Source organism: Nycticebus coucang, chromosome 2, assembly GCF_027406575.1.
Source record: "Nycticebus coucang isolate mNycCou1 chromosome 2, mNycCou1.pri, whole genome shotgun sequence".
In the NCBI taxonomy this organism is placed as follows: Eukaryota; Metazoa; Chordata; class Mammalia; order Primates; family Lorisidae; genus Nycticebus; species Nycticebus coucang.
The window spans coordinates 79,731,111-79,753,325 of NC_069781.1; the positions used below are offsets into that span (position 1 = coordinate 79,731,111).

At 44.0% G+C, this 22,215-nt stretch overlaps 1 protein-coding gene across 5 annotated transcripts in view; it reads left to right on the top strand.

The window, feature by feature from the left end:
- Nucleotides 1-22,215, top strand: part of TJP2 (tight junction protein 2) — a 151,171-nt gene that overhangs the window by 71,292 nt on the left and 57,664 nt on the right. The window contains exon 1 of one of the 5 annotated variants that reach the window (XM_053574600.1): nucleotides 5,486-5,504. The exons of the other annotated variants lie outside the window; for them this stretch is intronic. The gene's annotated coding sequence lies outside the window, so the exon portion shown is untranslated. Of the gene's footprint in view, nucleotides 1-5,485; nucleotides 5,505-22,215 lie in introns of those variants that run through there. 5 annotated transcript variants of the gene reach the window in all.

Sequence of the window (22,215 nt, forward strand, 5' to 3'; positions counted from 1 at the left end):
ATGTTGTTGGAGGGAGTTATGGGATAGTTCTTTCTGATAGGTAACAGTTACTTTAATGAATAGAGAATGATTAAAATCCAGTTATATCTTTGCCGTTGTATTACAGAAAAACTTTGATAGAGGTGTGAGATACTTTAGATTTTGTCACTGAACAGAGGAAATAATGCTCATCAGTAGGACTTAATGATCTCTTCTAGGACCTTTGTTCTTCTGAGGAAGAAATTTTGTTTCCAGAGGCTGGCCGTGGTGGCTCATTCCTGTAATCCTAGCATTCTGTGTGGCTGAGGCAGGCGGATTGCCTGAGCTCACAGGTTTGAGACCAGCCTGAGCCAGAGTGAGACCTCATCTCTAAAAATAAATATATATAGCCGGGTGTTGTGGCGGGCGCCTGTAGTCCCAGCTACTTGGGAGGCTGAGGCAAGAGAATCACTTAAGCCCAAGAGTTGGAGGTTGCTGTGAGCTGTGACTCCACAGCACTCTACCAAGGGCAACATAGTGAGACTCTGTCTCAAAAAAAAGAAAGAAAGAAATACTGTTTCAATTGTAGCTGTTTGTTTCCCATTCATTGAGTAGTAAAGGCAGCATTCTGAGTTGTAGGTTGTGTTTCTTCCTGTGCCTTCCATATTAAAGAAGGCACACCTAAGAACCTGGCACGTGGAGCTTTCCTGGGGACAGGAGGATTAAGGAATGTGTTCTTCCAGGGGCATCCAGCCCACTCTCAATCCCTAGAAGACTATTCCTAAATGTATCTGGCAAAGCAGACGAAATTATCTGAGGGAATTAATTAGCAAAACTAAGCATTTCTGGTTTTGAACAGAATGAATCATTCAGAAGGAACTTCCTGATGAGCTCAGTTTTAGAAGCCTGGTTCCTTCCTCACCCTTTAGACAGGCTGAATCAATTGCCCTCTCATCTGTGATTGGTTAGGTCTGCACATGCCAGTATTTATTCTAGCCCCTATCACATCTGCTTTGTGTCACCAAGCACTTCCCATCAGCTATGGGCCCCTCCCAGTTCTGAGTCATCTTGGTAACCCCAGAAGCTGAGTCAGGTACCAAATACATCCACGACCCATTTACTCCAGGGGACTGACTTGATTTGGGGAAGGCTTGTTGCCTAAACTAGTCAGAATCAAGGACTAATTGAGAATTTAGAAGAGTGGATTGCTGACATTTATATAGTGGGTGTGAATGATAGTCTGTGAGAATTGAAAGCAAAAATCCTACAAAAAATTGTGGAATTACATCTAGACGTTTTTTGTAGTGGCAAAGAAGCATCAGCCGCACCCCTGATTAGCTGGGTGACTTTCACTAAATCTCGTAACTCTAGTTCTCAGTTTCTTTATCAGAAAATGAGTAGATATAGTTGATTATCTTATAAACAGTCTTTTGTGGGTACTTAATATTCTGAGGGTTCTAAGAGTCTGAGTATAAAGCCTAGACAACATTCTAAATAATTTCTGTTCTTATCTGAAAATGCTTCTATGTTCTTTTAAATTGTTTTTTGTGTTATTTTTCTTTATATACATATATGTATGTTTTTCTTTTAAAAAGAGGTTCAGTGGATTCCGAAAGGCGGAAAGTCTCTCTTAAAAGATGAACTGGGAGCTGAGGAGTGGTTGATAGCTGTTTAGCTCATGGAGTGATGGAAAGATCTATTATTCAGTTGCAGTTTAAATAATGTACCAGCTGAGCGTGTGCTGGATTCCTTACTCTGTAGCCCAAGCCAGCAACTGCAGCCATCCTGCAGAATCACCTTCTCGACAATCCTCTTTCTCTTCTTCTCCACCCTTCCTAGTGAAAGCTGCAAACTGGGAGCTTTTTCTCCATGGACTTCCCCAGGGCCACCCTCCCCAGGGCCACCTTGTCCCAAAACAAGATCTCAGGAGAGGCAGGCCTACAATTGGGAGCCCTTTCTGATTTGTTCGTCATAAGTGTGCTGAAGGTGAACCTATTGGGTACTATTGCAAAACCTCATTGCTCACAGACTAAATCACCAGCTGTCGTCTGAGTTTGAGCGTAACTTCAGGCACACAGGAGTTTTCCAGTATCACCTCAGGCAGATTATTTTACTGTCCTGGGATTGGTCTGTTTAGTGTCTGGGTGAGTTTTAAGAGGGGAGAGAGATTGTGGCATCTTACACATCACTGAAATTTTCCAGAAATGGAACTGGAAACGTTTGTGCTTTTCCACCTGCTGCTAGTGTTAGGGGCTAAAAACAGGCAAGTGGGAACACACAGAAATGAAGAGGCTCTGAGTTCACTTCGAGCAGAAATGTGAATTTTAATCAAAGGTCTGGGAGGAAATATTTAGTCTACTTATGCTGCTTGAGCATACAGTTTGGCAGATGACTTTGGGGGTGAAGGAGGATCAGGAAGAGGTGGAAAGATAGACTCAATTTATTGAAGAGCTGGGATTAAAATTTACTTGAAAAGTTTTCCTAGAAACAGAGGTATGCCCTCGAAGCCTGCTTACTCATAATGAAACCTTTTCATTTTCTTTTTGAGACAGGGTCTCACTCTGTCATCCAGGCTGGAGTACAGTGTGGTGCAGTCATGGCTCACCGTAACCTCAAATTCCGAAGAGTTGGGACTATAGGCACATACTACCATGCCTGGCTCATTTTTTATATTTTCTACAAATGGGGTCTTGCTGTGTTGTCTGCGTTGGTCTTGAACTCCTGGCCTGAAGCAGTCCTCCTGTGATGATGCTAGGCATGAGCCCCCACACCTGGCTGCTCTTTCTGCGTTATCAATTTATAAAAAAAAATTTTATTTTTAATTTTCCTGGATACATATCCATACGTATTGGTGTTACTTTTATGGTATTTCATTGAAGTGTAATTTATACACAGTAAAATGAACACATCTCAAGTGGTATGCTTGATGATTTTTTTGGTGGTAAAATACCTATACACTAAACCTACCACTTTATTTTAAATTGTGTAATTCAGTGGCATTTAGTATGTGTGCAGCGTGCACCCACCGCCCCCGGGTAGTTTCAGACTTGGATGAACTTTTCCATGGATGTGTTCTCCTGTGTGGTTACCACCTAGATTAAAAACTAGGACTTTACTCCAGAAGGTTCTTTTGCCACCCTGCCCACAGGGGGAACTGGACCCATGTACATAAAATCAAGATTTTGTGTCTGGCTTCTTGTTTTCAACCTAACCTTTGTAAAATTCATCCACGTTGTTAGGTGAGATTCAGTACTTGTGTAGTAGTGAGTAGTATTCCATTTGTATGAAATTGCCACAGTTTGCATATTCTTCTGTTGATGGATATTTTGGTGATTTTCAGATTTTTTGCTATTAGAAATGAAGCTGGTATGGAAGAGACCTACACATTTTTTTGTGGACATGGGCACCCATTTCTCTTGTGTAGGTTCCTAGGAGTAGAGTCCTGGGCCAGCAGTTAGACCCAGGCATGTAACTTTAATTGTGTAACTTTGAAGTTACACAGGCCTGGGGGTGGGGGTGAATTCTTTTGTCCTGCCGCTTGCTTGGCCATAGGCACTTTACTTTTTTCTCATGTTCCATTTTTTTTTTTCAGCTGTAAAATAGGCATTATATAACCTGATAGTCAGGGTTCCCTGAGGAAAAAACATCATTCTATCTATTTCAAGGAGAAAAGGGTTTCTTTTAATTTTTTTTTTTCTTTCGAGACAGAGTCTCACTATGTCACATGGGTAGAGTGCCGTTGGGCGTTACAGCTCAAGCAACCTCCAACTCTTGGGCTTAAGTGATCCTCTTGTCTCAGCCTCCCAAGTAGCTGGGACTACAGGCGCCTGGCGGTTTTTAGTGATGGGGTCTTCCTCTGGCTCAGGCTTGTCTTGAACTCCTGAGCTCAAGCAATCCACCCGCCTCGGCCTCCCACAGTGCTAGGATTATAGGTGTGAGCCACTGCACCACAGCCTGAGTAAGGGGTGTCATACAGAGTATTAGATCCCTCAGAATGGTGGTAAGGTAGGAGGAGTGAAAAAAATCACTGCTGGCTTTGAGATTTGTCCCACAGAAAGTTAGAAAGTTGTTCTGCCCAGAGCCAGAAAACCCTTCCACCCTCTCAGCTCTGCAGCCCCAGGCAGGTGAGAGGGAAGGGACTTGGAGATAGCTGTAAAGCCCCGGTCTGGGAAATCCAGCTTTTGTCTGCTGCTGCTGGTGCTGCTGTGGCTGCTGTAGGAAAAAGACAAACAAAGGGCTTCTGCTTTCCTTCACCCTTCCAGATCCTAAACACATGAACTTCATTGGCAGAACCCTGTTGGCAAGGGAGTTGGTGGCTTCTGGCCTCTGGTAGAAACAGAAGCCTAGTGCCAGCAAATGAAAAATGGCATCGATGATTCCTGGGCTGGCTGTGGGTGCAAGTAGATGGCCGTGGTTATAATTTATTATCATCATCATTATTCCTCAAGAAGACAGTGCTGCTGCAGTCACCAGACCGATTGCTACAATGCATGTTTAGAGTCAGACCTTCTACTTATAGGCACTTAGAGTTACCTGCCACAAATGCTGTTCTTTCTCTGGAAGGGTCTCAGTTTCTGGCTTTGAGACTCTAGTTTCTAGGTACTTTTCTGTAGAAATTAGCTTGAGAATTTAGGTTTTTAGCTTACAAGTTAATGTAGGTGAAAGTGGGTGACTTGATTCTAAGAACTGCTGCTTTGATGTAGAATTTTATGGAACCTAATGAGTTTTCTTTTTGAAGTCATTCTAATTTGTTACTCTTTAATAAAGTAAAAGGTGATATATAAATCTGGTTTATAGATGGGCTTCTGCCCCTCTTCCCCACCTTTAATGTCCTTTGTTTTTGACAAATGAAATGGGAGGAGACGAGATTTCTAAACTGTTTTGTACCTTATATCTCATGCTGACAGAAGACTCTAGTCTACAAAACATTTGACTGTTGTATTGGTAGCTTATTTTATGAAATATGAACTATAATGTATTGCCTTTAAGACATTTAAGACTTTTTCAATTTTGATAATGTCCTGTCTGTAATGATGTCACATGTGGAAAGAACTGAGTTTTCATTAACTCTAGAATGTCTGAATTTTCCTTCTCCTTCAAATCTTTGTTCCTATTTTACTTCCTAGGGACCTTAAGGTGGTTAGCTATCACAGAGTGACCGCGTGATGTATTGATTAACTTTTTTGTTTTATATCTGTAGTGCTACTTGTGAAGCCTCCTTGCAGAGAAATTTGAAGAGCGAAGGAAGCAAATATCCTAAGTGCAAAGATAAGCATGATAAGTAACTCTATTTCAGCCACTGTTTTAGCAGTTGGAGCCAACTGGCTATTTGCAAAGCTTCCTTAGATTTGAATGTGCTAGAAATATATTGACAGAATACCATTTTATCTTTTTTTCTCTAGACTTTTAGTCGGCCAGGGCTAACGATGGGTGTCCAAACAGTTTACAGTGGCTGATACAATGAACAAAGGGTTTCACTGTTTGGAGAGCAGAAAATAGAGCCGGAGGGGAGCCTCTTATGGGCACTGACCTAATTCACTCCTTCGGTAAAAATGCTTGGTTTTATTTATATATATATATATATATGTGTGTGTGTGTGTGTGTATTTATTTATTTCTAATCCACATGTTCATAAACATTTAGGCTAGTAGTGTTACCACTTGAGGAAGAGATCTGTGATGTCGCTTTGTGTATTTTTATAAAGTACAGCCTTTATTTTTTTTGGCAATAACCTTTAAAATAAAAAAGAAATTCAAGTTTCTGGTGTAAACTGATAATTGCACAAGTTAGGGAAAGGGAAGAAGGGCAGCTAAAATGACATCATCTTCCCCCTTAGTCCCTGGAACCTCATCACAACCAGGAATTGGTTAGTCACCTGCTTTTTAAAGATAAAGTCCTCTGTGGGCTCATTGCTGAGAAATGGTGGGAAACAGAACCGGGTTAAAAATAAAATTTGGCTATTGCTGAATTTCTTAATGATCATGTTTGTGATTTACTTTGTCCAGAAAACATAAATTGGCAGTGTTTTTGCTCTTTGCCATGATCACAGAGAGTACCGCAGTGCAGTCAGCATGCACCACCGTGGTATCGCTCGCCTATTTATTAATAGGAGCAAAGGCGTGTACACACGTCTGGGGGCAGCTGGGAAGCCTCTCATGGCTCAGTAGTAAGCTCCAAGTAACAACTGCATTGTTGTTCTGAATTGTCCTTGAGTGTGATTGGATGTTAGATATAAATGTTGACCTGATTGGATTATATCCTGGCAGTGACCCATCCTGAAAAATAGCAGTCCAGACAGTTGCCAGACTTACTCTTTTGACTTTTATATTGAGGATAATGGTTTATGCAGAGAAGCATCGTAGACACTGGGATGCTTCCAGTCTGTCTGTCTCTCCATCTTTCGTCTGTTCCAGTGTGGATCTGTTGGCTACGTTAGTGTAGTGTAGTCAGCTGCACGGACAGTCCCTCATCCTTCATCAGTACGCGTATAAGTGACATAAGCTTTCTGATTGGGAAGAGCTTCATTAAGGTGAATGCTTGGAAACAGTGACCTGTTTTTTTTTTTTTTTTTTAAGTCCTCAATTAGATACTGAGTGCGTGTGTTTATCCTTTCAGAAGAGCAGTGTGTTTTCAGTGAGAGTCTAACGGGCCTGGATTCAGCCTAGTGTGGGGGGCGATCTGTTTTGACATTAGGTAAACTCTTTAGCTCTCGCGGACAGGTCTGGCTCTTTGCCTTCTCAGGTATGGTGTAGAATACTTGCTCAGTAAACGAGGGAAGGTAAAAGGAAGAGGGAGGAGAAGGTAAGTCCCAAAGGACTGTAATGTGATGGGCATGGACGTGTTTTCTCCCGCCTTCCTTATGATACTCCTTAGCCCCCTGAAAATCCCCTTTGCAGGAGGCTTGGAGACCTTCTGAATCCACACCTTTGGATTAATGGACTGGTAAGTCTGAAATATTCGTTAGTGGAGCCTATAGAACAGCTCTGAGGCTGTGTCCTTAGATTTTTATTTATGTAATGCGGTGTTTTTGGGGGTAGCCTCTCCAGCTGAGTTCTCCCAAGTGTTCAGTGGAACTCTTGATCTCTGAAAATTCTAAGCAGCGAGGGAGCCCATGAGACAAAGGAAGGTGTGGTCGGTTTTGCTCTGTGCTGTGAGACCACTGTTAGTAAACTTTTCCCTAGTGAGGCTGGGCGGGGCACCGGGGACTAATGCATTGTTAGGGCCTGGGTGTAGCTCTCACGGAATCCTCCCAGTTGGTGGGGAGGTAGGTGTTAACCCTGTTTTATAATTGGGGAATTTGAATCTCAGAAACATTAAATAACTTGCTCAGTGTTACACAGCTGGTGTGACAGAGAGGGAGTTTGACCTAAGGCCCATTTGACAGATTCGGAACATTTAGGTTCTTTTTACTCCACCAGCTTCTGCTTTTGGAGTCAAAGAGGCAAAGAAATAGAAGCTCAAGATCGTTTTTGATTTTTAGGAATTTGTACAGAAATATTTTTACCCCCAGACAGTCATGAGTAACAATAACATATTACTGTTGTTAAGAGATGTCTTCGTTCATTGGAGACCTGTGTGCATCTGTTACCATATGAGGCCCCAGAGACGCTACCATGACTCTAAGACATAGGCTGTGGGGAAGGAGATTGCACATACAGTGAGCTAAAAAATCACAATTTTATTGTAGGACTATTAAGAATATATGGAATCTTCTCAAGGAAGGGTATTCACTTCTCTATCTTCTCAAGGAAGGGTATTCATTTTTCAAGTCTGTAGCCTCTAGTTTGGCTGTGTTGTGCCATCAACCCCTTCCCTCTAAAGCTGTTCCCCCCCACCCCCACAGAGTTTTGCTATGTCACCCTCAGTGGAGTGCTGTGGTGTCACAGCTCACAGCAACTCAAACTACTGGGCTTAAGCAATTCTCTCGCCTCAGCCTGCCAAGTAGCTGGGACTATAGGTGCCTGCCACAATGCCCGGCTATTTTTTTTGTTTTTGTTGTTGCAGTTGTCATTGTTTAACTGGCCCAGGCTGGGTTCGAACCCACCAGCTGGGTGTATGTGGCCAGCGCCCTACCCACTGAGCTACAGGCGCCGCCCCAAAGCTGCATTTTTTTTTTTTTTTTTTGAGATAGATTCTCACTGGTCACCCTTAGTAGCGTGCCATAGTGTCATAGCTCATAGCAAGCTCAAACTCTTGGGCTCAAAGGATCCTCTTGCCTCAGCCTCCCAAGTAGCTGGGACTACAGGTGTCCACCACAACACCCAGCTATTTTTCTTTTCCTTTTTTTTGTAGAGATGGGGTTTCTCTCTGGCTCGCTTGTTTTGAACCTGTGAGCTCAGGCAATCCACCTGCTTGGGCCTCCAAAGTGCTGGAATTACAGGTGTGTACCATTGTGCCTGGCCCAAAGCTGTTGTTAAGAGAAGCTTGTTGTGGTTGCAAAGCACACGTGGGGGATGTGGATTTAGAATTTAGATATGCTATGTCTGGGAACTTGCCTGTTGAGGGTCAGAATTCCATCACAAATTTTATTTATTTATTTTATTTTTTTGAGACAAGAGTCCCACTAGGTTGCCCTTGGTAGAGTGCCATGGCATCACAGCTCACAGCCTCAAACTCTTGGGCTTAAGCGATTTTCTTGCCTCAGCCTCCCGAGTAGCTGGGACTACAGGCACCCACCACCATGCCTGGCTATTTTTTGTTGCAGTTGTCATTGTTGTTTAGCTGGCCTGGGCCAGGTTTGAACCTGCCAGCCTCGGTGTTGTGGCTGGCACTGTAACCACTGTGCTATCAGGTGCTGAGCCATATCACAAATTTTCTTAAGGTCAAAGTTTGTCTCTCAAAATAGCAAATACCTCCAGGAGGTTGAGACTATCAGACATTCACACTTTAGTGTGAAGTAGACCAGTTGACTTTACTCCCTGTTCAGAAACCATATGTGTTGATAAAGTGAGATTGTCTATTCATTTTGAAGCCACAACATTTTGGTGGCTGTGTAGGCATTGAGGAGTACTGGGTGTTGGCCTTGAAAACCAGAGCAACCATACACCCTGAGGCGTAGAAAGAGCCAGAAAGGCTCCACGTACAAATTTTACTTCTTTCCTATTTCCCCCCGGAACTCTATAAAGGGTGCTTTTGGTCTGCCTGGCTCTTCCCTCAGGACCCAGAATCGATGGGTTAGTTGAGTTTCCATGAGTTCCATGTCTGAGGTTGTGTTGACATTTAAAATATTGAGTCTTGGCTCTAACTCAGCTGTGACAAATGGTGGATATATTGTTCTCACCAGATTCTAAGTTGGACTTCATGGTGGGCAGCGGAAACATCAGTGCTTGTACTCTGCTCTTTAAAAAAAATTCTCCTAAAGCAGTTTGCCTTGAGTTGTGAGTGCTTCCTTGTCAGTGCCTTTTTCTGAGAGTGCATAAATCATTTCAGCTTGAGATCAAGAACCAGGATTTTACTTCTCTGCGTCCAACACATTTCTTCCATATAGTATCTTCCTGATACGTTTGTTGATGATACTAACAACACAGGTCTCTGCTTTGAGCATTGTCTGCAGCAAGATTTTGGTCTCAGGCCAGCTTCTCTTGGAGTATTGATTAGAAATTGTGAACAAGTTCATATTTTAGTTTAGGTAAAAATATAACCAGATGGCTAGGCATGGTGGTGGTTCATGCCTCTCATTCCAGCACTATGGGATTATAGTTTGAGAGTTCAAGACCCAGCCTGACCAACATAGTAAAATCCCTGTCTCTGCAATTTTAAAAATTTTTTTTTAAACAGAGACTTATTCCCTTGCCCAGGCTAGGCTGGAATGCTTTGGCATCAACCTAGTTCATAGCAACCTCAGACTTTTGGGCTCAAGTTATCATCCAGCGTCAGCCTCCCAAGTAGCTGGGACTGCAGGTGCCCACCACAATGCCTGGTTAATTTTTCTATTTTCAGTAGAGACAAGATATCACTCTCGCTCAGGCTGGTCTCAAGCAATCCTTCCACCTTGGCCTCCCAGAGTGGTAGGATTCCAGCCATGACCCACTGGGCCCAGCCTTTCTATAAAATTTTTTTTTTAAATTAGCCATGTGTGGCTCGGCACCCATCCCTCAGTGCGTAGGGCACTGGCCACATACACCGAAGCTGGCAGGTTGGAGCCCAGCCCAGGCCTACTAAACAACAGTGACAGCTACAACCAAAACATAGCCAGGCGTTGTGATGGGCGCCTATAATCCCAGCTACTTGGGAAGCTGAGGCAGGAGAATTGCTTAAGCCCAAGAGTTTGAGGTTGCTGTGAGCTTCGACGCCATGGCACTCCTCTGAGGGTGACATAGTGAGACTCTGTCTCAAAAAAAAAAAAAAAAAATTATCCACATGTGGTGGTGCACACCTGTAGCCCCAGCTACTTAGGAGGCTGAAGCAAGAGGATTGCTTGAACCCAGGAGTTTGAGGTTGCTGTGAGCTATGATGCACTCCATCCTGGGTGACAGTGAGACCCTGTCTCTGAAAGAAAAAAAAAATTGTACGTATGTATGTGGGAAATTGCTACAAAACCAAGTGTAGCATTCCCTTTGAGTTGACCTAACTTTGTGTACTCATTATGAACTCATTAAGAACTTGCCTTTTATTAATTAAATACAAGAAACAGGCTTGGTGCCTGTAGCACAGAGGTTATGGCACCAGCCACATACACCAAGGGTGGTGGGTTCTAACCCAGCCCGGGCCAACTAAACTGCAACAAAAAAACTCCCAGCTACTTGGGAAGCTGAGGCAAGAGAATCGCTTAAGCCCAAGAGTTTGAGGTTACTGTGAGCTGTGATGGCACGGCTCTCTACTGAGGGCAACATAGTGAGACTGTCTCAAAAAACAAACAAACAACAAAAAGCAAAGAACACTTAGAACACTATTAAGCACATACAGTGACTAGATCCTGTGGACAACTCTAAATCCTGCTGAGGGTAGAAGTGAAAAATGAGGTGAAAGAAAACAGAAATCAAGACCTGTGTGTGCCTTTACCAGCACTCACATGAGCACCTTGCAGGTGAGGCCCCTCATGTTGATAAACGGGTGCCTGCACATCAGCCCTCCATTCCTAAATGCTAAATTTTGCAGACTAGTGGTTGGCAAGCTACAGCCAACTGCTTGTTTGTTTCTTGTTTATTAGCTAAGACCTGTGCCTTTATTTTATTTTATTTACTTATTTTGGGACAAGGTCTCACTCTGTTGCTTAAGCTAGAATACAGTGGCATCATAAATAGCTCACTGCAACCTCAAACTCCTGGGCTCAAGCAATCTTCCTGCCTCAACCTCCTGAGTAGCTAAGACTACAGATAACACCACCATGCCTGACTTAGTTTTCTATTTTCAGCAGACACAGGGTCTTGCTCTTGCTCAGGCTAGTCTCTAACTCCTGACCTCAAGCGATCCTCCCACCTCAGCCTCCCTGGTGGGCTAAGGTTACAGGGGTAAGCCACTGCACCAGGCCTGTTCTTATATTTTAAATAGTTACATTTTAAGGCTGGGCACTGTGGCTCACGCCTATAACCCTGAGCCAGAGCCAGACCTTGTCTCTAAAAATAGCTGATCATTGTGGCCGGTGCCTGTAGTTCTAGCTACTTGGGAGGCTAAGGCAAGAGAATCGCTTAAGCCCAAGAGTTTGAGATTGCTGTGAGCTATGACGCCACACCAATAAAGTGAGACTCTGTCTCAAAAGAAAAAAATGAGTTACATTTTACATGGTTATATAAAGTATCTATATGATTTTTGCCTCTTGGCGTGCAAAACCTAAAATATTTACTGGCCCTTTGAGAAGTGTTTGCTGGCCTCTGGTTCAGACCTCCAGAAGCAGGGGGCTTGTTCTTGTTCCTCTGCAGTCTGGGGATAGCAGGTCAGGATGCTGACTTGTGGAAAGGTGCTGGTCGCATGAGAATACCTGCTGTCCCTCTTGGCTGTGGGAAAGCAAAAGGGACAATGGGGTTGGCCCCGAGGGCTCAAGGGCAGGTTTGCTTTGGTTTCAGCCTAGCATGGTGACACGATGATGGGGGCCAGTTGAAGTTACAAGTATAGATTTCCTCTGGGGTCAGCAGTAGTGACATACATGTAACAAAAGGTGTACATTTAAAAGCACATTTTGTTTTTAGGATGTAGAAAGACCTCCAAGCTGAAATGTCCCTCTGTGATCAGACATTTCTGTCTACATTTCAGATGTTCCTATTTCTCTGGATTCCCATTTTGTCACATATACTGTTTTTGTGTTTCTAGGTTGTTGACTGTTTCAAATTCCAAACAGTTTAGGGCGGTGCCTGTGGCTCAGTGAGTAGGGCACTGGCCCCATATACCGAAGGTGGCAGGTTCAAACCCAGCCCCAGCCAAACTGCAACAAAAAAATAGCCAGGTGTTGTGGCGGGCGCCTGTAGTCCCAGCTACTCTGGAGGCTGAGGCAAGAGAATCACCTAAGCCCAAGAGCTGGAGGTTGCTGTGAGCTGTGATGCCACAGCACTCTACCAAGGGCAACAAAGTGAGACTCTGTCTCTAAAAAAAAAAAAAAAAAAATTCCAAACAGTTTGAATTTATTTTCTGTCAGAGGAAAATTCAGAGTAACAATAAAGTACTGGTGGGGGTTCAGAGTCTTAGAAAGGAAGAGCATTCCTGATGTTCTTTTGGCTCCAATTTGCACAGGCTTTGTGCTAACAGACATGTCAGTGACCGCCCAGCTCAGTTAACTGTCAGGATTCTCTATACTTACTATTCCAGGCCTTTCTAAATCCTAAAGACAAACATCATTCTGAAGGTGGGGACTGTCCTATGTTATTAGGTCTTTGAAAGTTGGGTACAGCTGTAGATGCCTATAATCCCAGTTACTCAGGAGGCCAGCCGGGGCGGGGTGATCACTTGGCCTCAGGAGTTTGAGACCAGCCTGGGCAACATGGTGAGACCCTGTCTCAAAAAACCCACATAAAATTCTCAGTTGATTCTCATGAAAACCTTGCAAGGTAAGTATCATTTACTTGGATGCTCAGAGACTGGGGTTCTACAGCTGGTTAGTGGCAAACAAGGAACTTAAACTACTTGGAAATCGAAGCAGTTGGAGAAAGCTTGGTGTGTTAGTTTGTTTTTTTTTTTGAGACAGTTTTGTTTTGTGGCCCTCGGTAGAGTGCTGTGGTGTCACAGCTCACAGCAACCTCAAGCTCTTGGGCTTCAGTGATCCTTCTGCCTCAGCCTCCCAAGTCGCTGGGACTACAGGGGCCCGCCAGAACCCCCAGCTATGTATGGTGTGTTTGTTATTGTCTGCCCCTCAGTCCTCAGACCCCAAGGGAAGCAAAGTCCTAAGTCATCTTGCAGATGGGTTAGAGGTCTTTTTTTTAGAGACAGAGTCTCACTTTGTTGCCCTCAGTAGAGTGCTGTAGCATCACAGCTCATAGCAATCTCCAGCTCTTGGGCTAGGGCGATTCTCTTGCCTCAGCCTCCCGAGTTGCAGGGACTACAGGGGCACCCGCTACAATGCCCGGCTATTTTTGTTGCAGTTGCCACTGCTGTTTTAGCCGGCTGGGGCCAGGTTCGAACCCGTCACCCTCGGTCTATGGGGCCAGCACCCTACCCACTGAGCCACAGGCGCTGCCCGGATTAGAGGGCTTGATTTGGATTTTCCCTCAGTAGACAGATTTGGGTGGTGGTTAGTTGTTCTTCTCGAGCTGAACAGTCCTTGGTAGTGCAGTTTGTTCCCTCAGTGCTTTGTCCTGCTGTGTGCGTCCGTCCATTTCTCAGAACATTTAGTAAACATTTGTTGTCCTGGTACCATTCTTTGACCCAATCTCAATAATATACTGCAATGGTGGCTTTGGGACCTGGGTGGACATTACAGGTTTCTTTTGTCTTTCCTCTCAGGGCCTTGGATGGATGCTGCTGCGGGAGACGGCCTCACTGTGTGTGTGATCAGTGCCGGGGTCTCCCCGTCTGCCTTCTTCCCACTGCCCATGTTCAGTGACCTGCCATGGTTGACTTGGCCTTATGTTTCTTTCTTTCTTTCTTTTTTTTTTTTTTTTTTTTTTTTAGGCAGGGTCTTACTATGTTGCCCTCGGTAGAGTGCTGTAGCATCACAGCTCACAGCAACCTCAAACTCTTGGGCTTAAGTGATTCTCTTGCCTTGGCTTCCTAAGTAGCTAGGAATACAGGTGCCTGCCACAATGCCCAGCTGTTTTGTTTTGTTTTATTTTTGTTGTTGTTGTCATCATTGTTGTTTAGCAGGCCCTGGCCAGGTTCGAACCCACCAGCCCCAGTGCATGTGGCCAGCACCCTAACCACTGAGCTACGGGTGCCAAGCCTGGCCTTATACTTCTTCTCTGCTTCTCAGTAAAATGAGGAATTTAGAATCAAATATATAAAAATAGAAACCTGCTTGTGCCATTGACTTGCCTCTGACTTTTACTGTCTTTACTCATAAATAAGAGAACAGGATCTTTCTGGAAGACCACCTCCCCACTACAATCTACCTCCCCCTCTGTGCCCCAGCTGTGGTGGTCTCTTGTCCATCCCACCTCAGTGGGCCACGTTCACTGCTTCTGTGGGGGCAGTAAGAAGGGGAATTCCTTCCTGAATTCCCCGAAGAGGCCAGCTTCTGCTCTTTTGCACCTCTGGGTGCTCCGCCTTCATAGCCTGTATGACAGTATTAGTTTGGTATCACTGGATTCTTGGATTGCCTAGAGACCCCGCTAGCCCATGAGCTCTGTGTTTATTATCCCCAGTACTCACTGTTTAATTTCTAGCATTTAGTGCAGAGGCTGGGTAAAGGAGATGCTTAATAAATGTTTGTTGAATCAATCAACTAATGGGGTCCATTTCCTAAGTGAAACTTTAACTCTTATAGTCCTTTCTCCTGGAAATTATTAAATATGTTCTGCTATACTAGTTGGGTCCAGTGATCAACAGTTAGAAAGTGCTTCTTCCAATTTCCAGATGGCTTAAATCCCTTTGAATTCCCAACAGCACCAAGAGCAGAGTCAGAAACTTCATAGGGTGTTGATTGTAATACATGTTTTTAAAAAATATATTAATGAACAAAGACAAAAGGATAATTTTCTGCTATTAATTTTCAAATTTACCTTGGCTTTTATAAAAGCTGTAGTGGAAGAGTTTTACTGTAACCATTAAAGTCCATTTCTAATTTCCTCTAAATTATAGTTTGAAATTTTCAATTTGAAGGGAAAGAGCCATCTTTTTATTTCTGCATGACTGCGCCACCTAGTGGATAATACAATCTGTTACTAGGCAGTGGCGTTTACCATTTTCCTAAGCCCAGATTCCACCAAAGGGGAGGGTTGGGTGGTACCTTTTTAAGCCTTTAGACCTCATACCTTTTCTGCCAGTAATTTTTGTTACTAGGCAAGTAAGAGTTTTTTGAGAAGAGCTCAGTATTGTTTTATTCAGAATTTAAAAAAATATGTTGAGCCACATATCTCTGACATTTCCCACATCACCAATAAAGGATCACAATGCAAAAACTGTCATTAAAGACAGTTTACATAATAATGACATATGAGGTACTAGTTCAGAGGATTAGGTCTTAAGTTTAGAAACACGACTATTTGAAATGTCTGAACTTTTTTCTTTGATATAACTTGCTTCAATTCCATCTATTTTGTTTTATTATTAAGTCAAAATGGTCAGTAAGGCTGTTGCTTTGCGTTTTCATTATTTTTAGTAGCTTGGCTTAGGCTCCCACATTTCGTTTGCCTCTTTGCTGCCCCCACCTGGGATGGAGTGTGTGCCAGCTTGACAGAGCGATGCCTTATTCCCTCTGTTGATTCCCACTAGGTGTAATGGGCGCCCGTTACTGTGCTGAGTATACCATGTAGTAACACTTCAGTTACCAAGTTGGTGAAGTACGTAACAAATACTTGTGCAGCTGAAACCATAAATTGTACGCTTTTAAATTTTATACACAGATTAATGGTTTAAAATAAAATTGTCTTACTTATAGCTGGTTAAATGAGTATTTTCGCAGTGTCATTGCTAAGTTTTATCATGCTACATGAGGAGTTCACAATCTTCGCGCGCCTCCCCCCCCAATCTTTTCCTTCTGTAGGAAAAAATTTTAAAAAGGGATTGGGGCCGTGACTCACGCCTGTAATCCCAGCACTCTGGGAGTTCAAAGATGTGTGCATTGCTTGAGCTCAGGAATTCTGAGACCAGCCTGAGCAAGAGCAAGATCCTGTCTCTAAAAAAAAAAAAAAAAAGTATACGTGTGTGTGCATGTGTGTGTACACATACACGCACACACACATATATATATATATTTGGGTGTTGTGGTGGGCACCTGTAGTCCCAGCTACTCTGGGAGGCTGAGGCAAGTGGATTGCTTGAGCTCAAGAGTTTTGAGGTTGCTGTGAGCTATGATGCTATGGCCCTCTACCTAGGTTGACAAAGTGAGACTCTGTCTCAAAAATAAAAAATCTCTTATGGCTGGGCACAGTGGCTCACACATGTAATCCTAGCACTCTGGGAGGCCAAGGTAGGTGGATTGTCTGAGCTCAGGAGTTCAAGACCAGCCTGAGCAAGAATGAGACCCTGTCTCTTAAAAAAAAAAAGAAAAGAAATAGCCAGGCATTGTGGCAGGTGCATATAGTCCCAGCTACTGGGGAGGCTGACGCAAGAGGATCCTTTGAGCCCAAGAGTTTGAGGTTGCTGTGAGCTATGATGCCATAGCACTCTACTGAGGGTGACAAAGTGAGAAAAAAAAATACCAAAAGGATCCTTGAAGTACAAAAATAAGTATGGATTCTGGGAATAAATAGTGTTTCTTTTATTCTTGCACTGGCATTTGAAAAACCTGGCAGGCTCATGGAAGCAGTACTAGTAAATTGCTAAACGAATAGGTCATTTCATATGAAGAGCTTAGAAATGTTTATGCTTTAATCCAGAATTAACTAGAAAATGGGGGGAGGGGAAGAAGCTATATGCCCAACAGTGTTTGCCATAGTATTAGTTATAATAAGAGAAAGCTGGATACAGAACAGCTTATATGACTGCTGTGGTAAATAACTTCTAGACTAAATGTGGCTCTTTACAAATTTACTAAAATGACATAATTTTAAACATTCAGTTCCTCAGTTGCGTAGCCACATTTCAAGCACTCAGTAGCCACGTGTGCCTCAGGGTTGCTGTGTCGGCCAGGGCAGCTGTGGAACCTTCATCATGGCAGGAGCGTCTGGGAGCACTGCCAGACCGACGGATGCTCCCCAAACTTTCTATGTACATATTAATCACACGTGGGCTTTGGTGAAATGCATATTCTTGTCAACGAATACAAGTTAGGGCTCGAGATTCTGCAGCTCTAACAAGTTTTCAGGGGTTGGCCATGGAACATTCTTGCCTTTATTCCCTGATTCTATAGGAAAAGGGCATCTTTGACACTCAGGACCCTGTGTATAGGTTTGTTGGCTTTAAGGCACTAACCAGGCTTGTAGTATATGGCAGAAACATCGTGTCTCTCTCTTTTCTGTGTGAGCCATCCTCTCAGGGTGCCTCAGGTCTGGGAGGAACAGTTTACCTTGTGTATTTCATATGGGGCCAACCCTGCTGGGAGCAGCTCTAATAATTGGTTTTCTAACCTGCCTTTTGACAAAGCAGTTTATAATCATCTTTGTCTTGTACGTATTATGGGGTGGTGGTTTGTATGTTTGTTTGTTTTCTTAAAGTGAAGCTGTATTTTAAAGTTATATGGGCTTAGTCCGATTTAAAATCACAGGGTAGTGCGGCACCTGTGGCTCAAGGAATAGGGCACTGGCCCCATATGCCGGAGGTGGCGGGTTCAAACCCAGCCCTGGCCAAAAACTGCAAAAAATGAAAAATAAAAAATAAAATCACAAGGCAGACAGTACTTTGTCCTGCCAAATTAGCACCTTCCTTTTTGGCTTATTAATGGCTTATTTGTAATTACAAATAAGAATGGTATGTTTATACCTGATGGCTTAGTGTACCAGAACTATGAACATAGAGGTCTTCAATATAAATATTGCTGAGGTTTTTATTTCTTTCTTTTCTCTCTCTCTCTCTCATTGTAATTGGACCCATGCAGATCTGGATTCAAATTGTTATCAGCCACCTATTAGCTGTAGGGCCTTGCCATGGGTAAGTTCCTTGATCTCTTGTGCCTTATATTTTCAAAGATGAAAAAGGGAGGACTTGTAGGGTTTCGAGGATTAATAGGCAGTAGCCAGGCTGCATGTGTTGTCTCACGCTTATAATCCTAGCACTCTGGGAGGCCGAGGTGGTAGATTGCCCTGAGCTCAGAGGTTCGAGACCAGCCTGAGCCAGAGTGAGACTCTGTCTCTACACAAAAAAAAAGCCGGGCATTGTGGCAGGTGCCTGTATAGTCCTAGTTATGTGGGAGGCTGAGGCAAGAGAATCACTTAAGCCCAAGAGTTGGAGGTTGCTGTGAACTATGATGCCACAACACTCTACCGAGGGCCACAAAGTGAGACTCTGTTGCTCTCAGTAGAGTGCTGTGGCATCATAGCTCAGAGCAACCTCCAACTCTTGGGCTCAAGTGATTCTCTTGCCTCAGCCTCCTGAGTAGCTGGGACTACAGGTGCCTACTACAACACCCAGGTATTTTTAGAGACGAGGGTCTTGCTCTTGTTCAGGCTGGTCTCAAACTCGTGAGCTCAGACAGACTGCCCACCTCAGCCTCCAAGAGTGCTAAGATTACAGACATGAGCCACTGTGCCCTGCCTGAGACTCTGTCTCAATTAAAAAAAAAAAACAAAAAAAAAAACAGGCAATAGCCGTAAAGCACTTAGCACATTATCTAGCATACTGTTAACACAGCGAGAGGATGTGTCAGGTGTGTGTTAACTAAGGCACAGCCATTAGGAAGTTTGTGTATATGTATCTGAAACTAACTATTGAAAGAGGCAAAAATGAAGTCTGACCAGACCCTCCTCCTGCTCCCTTTCCTTACCAAGTCAGTGCAGAAGAGTCACTGAGGTGGATTCCCTAGAACCCGGCCAACTGTTTGGAAATAGCCATCACGCTCACCAAGGAATGTTGTCCGAGTGACTGAGCACCAGCCACTGTGGGACTTGTTTGGATTGAAGGCCAGGGATCAGTCACCAGTAGGTTTTAGGAGGCACAGAGGTCTGAAAGGGGCAGGGTACTTCATTGGAAACGATTGCAGGGTTAGAATCAACCCTCTGCCACCTCTGACTTGTTTGACCTCGACCAGGTTATTTTACTTTTCTGACTTCAGTCTCCTGTGAAATGAGTAATAATTGTGACATCAATAGCAGCTAAAACTGAGCATTCACTCTGTGCTACTCATTGCCTCGAGTTCTGTGCATGCGTTATGTTCTCACAGCCACCTGGGAGAGCTGAGTCTTATTGCTGCCCATGCTTTACAGATGGAGGAAACTGAGTCCAGGAGAAGTTGAGTAACTTACCCAACGGAAGTGGTGGAGCATGGAGTTGAATCTACGTTTTCTGACCATGGAATCTAGGATGTGTTCTTTTTTTTTTGCAATTTTTGCCCGGGACCAGGTTTGAACCCACCACCTCCAGTATATGGGGCTGGCGCCCTACTCCTTTGAGCCACAGGTGCCGCCCCTTTTTTTTTTTTTGAGACAGTCTCACTCTGTTGCCCTGGGTAGAGTGCCTGGCGTCATAGCTCATAGCAACCTCAAAGTCTTGGGTTTGAGCAGTCCTTTTGCCTCAGTCTCCCAAGTAGCTAGGACTAGAGAGTTTCACCACAATGCCCAGCTAGTATTTTTTTATTTTTAGCGGAGACCGCGTCTTGCTCTTACTCAGGCTGGTCTTCGATTTACTAGTCTCGCCCTCCCAGAGTGATAGGGTTACAGGTGTGAGATACCACACCCAGGCCCTAAGTATATGTCTTTATCACATTTGGGCAATCAACTGAGAAAGGCCTCGCTTTAAAAGAAAAGAAATGTATTTTTCTTAATTATGAAAGTACTGCATGTTTATTATAGAAAATTTAGAAAGTACAGAAAACACAGAGAAGAAAATAAATACTATTTATCATGTATCCATTCAAGGATAATTATTGTGAAGTTTTTGTTATATATTCTTTGCAGCTTTTAAAATATATAGATTGTATATGTGTGTATGAGGATGTGCCTCAGCCTTCCAGAGTGCTGGGATTATGGGTGTGATCCACTGCGCTGGGCCCTCTCCTAATTCTTCGTTATTTATTTAAATGTATGCAGATGTTTTATCTAAGATAAGTAAAAGGTAATGTGGCTTTAAAAAGAAAACAAAACTTGGGTGGCGCCTGTGGCTCAGTCGGTAGGGCGCCGGCCCCATATACCGAGGGTGGCGCCCCATATACCCAGCCCTGGCTGAACTGCAACCAAAAAAAAAAATAGCCGGGTGTTGTGGCGGGCGCCTGTAGTCCCAGCTACTCGGGAGGCTGAGGCAAGAGAATCGCTTAAGCCCAGGAGTTGGAGGTTGCTGTGAGCTGTGTGATGCCATGGCACTCTACCGAGGGCCATAAAGTGAGACTCTGTCTCTACAAAAAACAAAAAAAAACAAACAAAACTCAGTAACTTAGCTACTCTTCAGGATAGAGTTGTATTAGTTCTGATGACCTATCAGAAACTACTGTTCAAACTTCTAGATGTATCTTTTTTTTTCTTTTTCTTTCTTTCTTTTTTTTTTTTTTTTTTGGAGACAGAGTCTCACTATGTCACCTTCGGTAGAGTGCTGTGGCATCACAGCTCATAGCAACTTCAAATTCTTGGGCTTAAATGATTCTCTTGTCTCAGCCTCCCAAGTAACTGGGACTACAGGCACCCCCACAACGCCTGGCTATTTTTTGTTACAGTTGTCGTTGTTGTTTATCTGGCCCGGGCTGGGTTTGAACCTGCCAGCTTCTGTTATGTGGCTGGCACCATAACCACTGTGCTATAGGCGCCCAGCCGTTTCTTTTTTTTTTTTTTTTTTAAACTTGGTCTACCTAGGCTGTGTGTGGAAAAGCACAGATCTCATTCTGCCTGTAGAAAAGGAATCGGATGGAGTCAGGTACCGGCTTCAGGTCCCGTCTCTGACAGCGGGAGCAGTATAGTCTCTGGCCTCAGCTTCTCAGTTTGCAAGATGGGGCCAGGCTCAGGCAACTGATGGGGTTGTGGGCATTCAGTAAAAAGTTTTATAATGAGCCCTCAGTGTGGTACCCAGCTGAATGTTCATGTCAATAACTTCCTTTCCAGTTCTCATAGCCATCTTGTCTCCCATCTCCAGGGTATGTGTTTTAAGGCTCCCAAGCTATAGACTAAGGCATTTCCACATGTCTGTCCAGGCTGAGAATGTAGAGTCCTGTATGTGTTACGTTGTATTGAGCAGTTCACTACCCTGCCACACTGAGAACTCACGGTGTCTTGAACACAGCTTGCAGGTTTTCCCTCCTGTCTCTGAACACGCTGTTCCCTGTACACAGGATGTCCACCCACCTGACTGTCAGTTGTCATGTAGCCTTCAGCTCACATAGAGCCCACGTGGGGGTGGGAGCCTCCCCGCGGCTGGCACACACCTCCCGCCACCCCAGGCCTCCCATCAGCTCCACATTTTGTGTACTTGCTACGACCTCCTCACTCACCCAGCCCCACCCATATGGCCTTTTTTCTTTCATAAACACACTAAGCTTGTTTCTCGCCTCTGGGCCTTTACCCTCAGCAATCTGGAAAGATGTCTGGATGTCTGGATTTTCTTACAATGAATTCTTTCCGAGCTCGCATCCCATGACACTTACTGCCACCTGAAATGACAGTAAATATTGACTTGTTTATTATTCCTTTGCTCTGTTGGAATCCTCCCCATGAGGAATGGACCTTGGCTTGTATCCCCCACCATCCACAGCAGTGTTGATGTGTTGTAGGTACACAGGGGATATTTGTGGAGCGAGTCACCGACTTGTAATTACTTGTTGACACATCCCACTTTCCCAGGGACTGTGTGACTGCCTTAGGGGACTGTGAAAGTTAGGAATCTTTGAGAAGGCATACGCTTAAAACTTGTGAGGTCTCACTGGGACTGCTGGTCACCAGAATGTCCTTCAGTGCCACTGGTGGAACAGGTGCTGTCTGAACAGGTTGCAGTGGTTCTCCTGTTTTTCCATGGCCATTCTGTGCTGTCCCCTGCCCCCTTTCTTTGTCAAGGTTGTTTCCCATTTCCCTGTGCTGTTCTTTGGGCCCTGAACAAACATTTCCCCTAATCCCCAGTCCTCTTTGTTCTTTCAGACACATCTCTGTCTCTTGCTCATGGAAA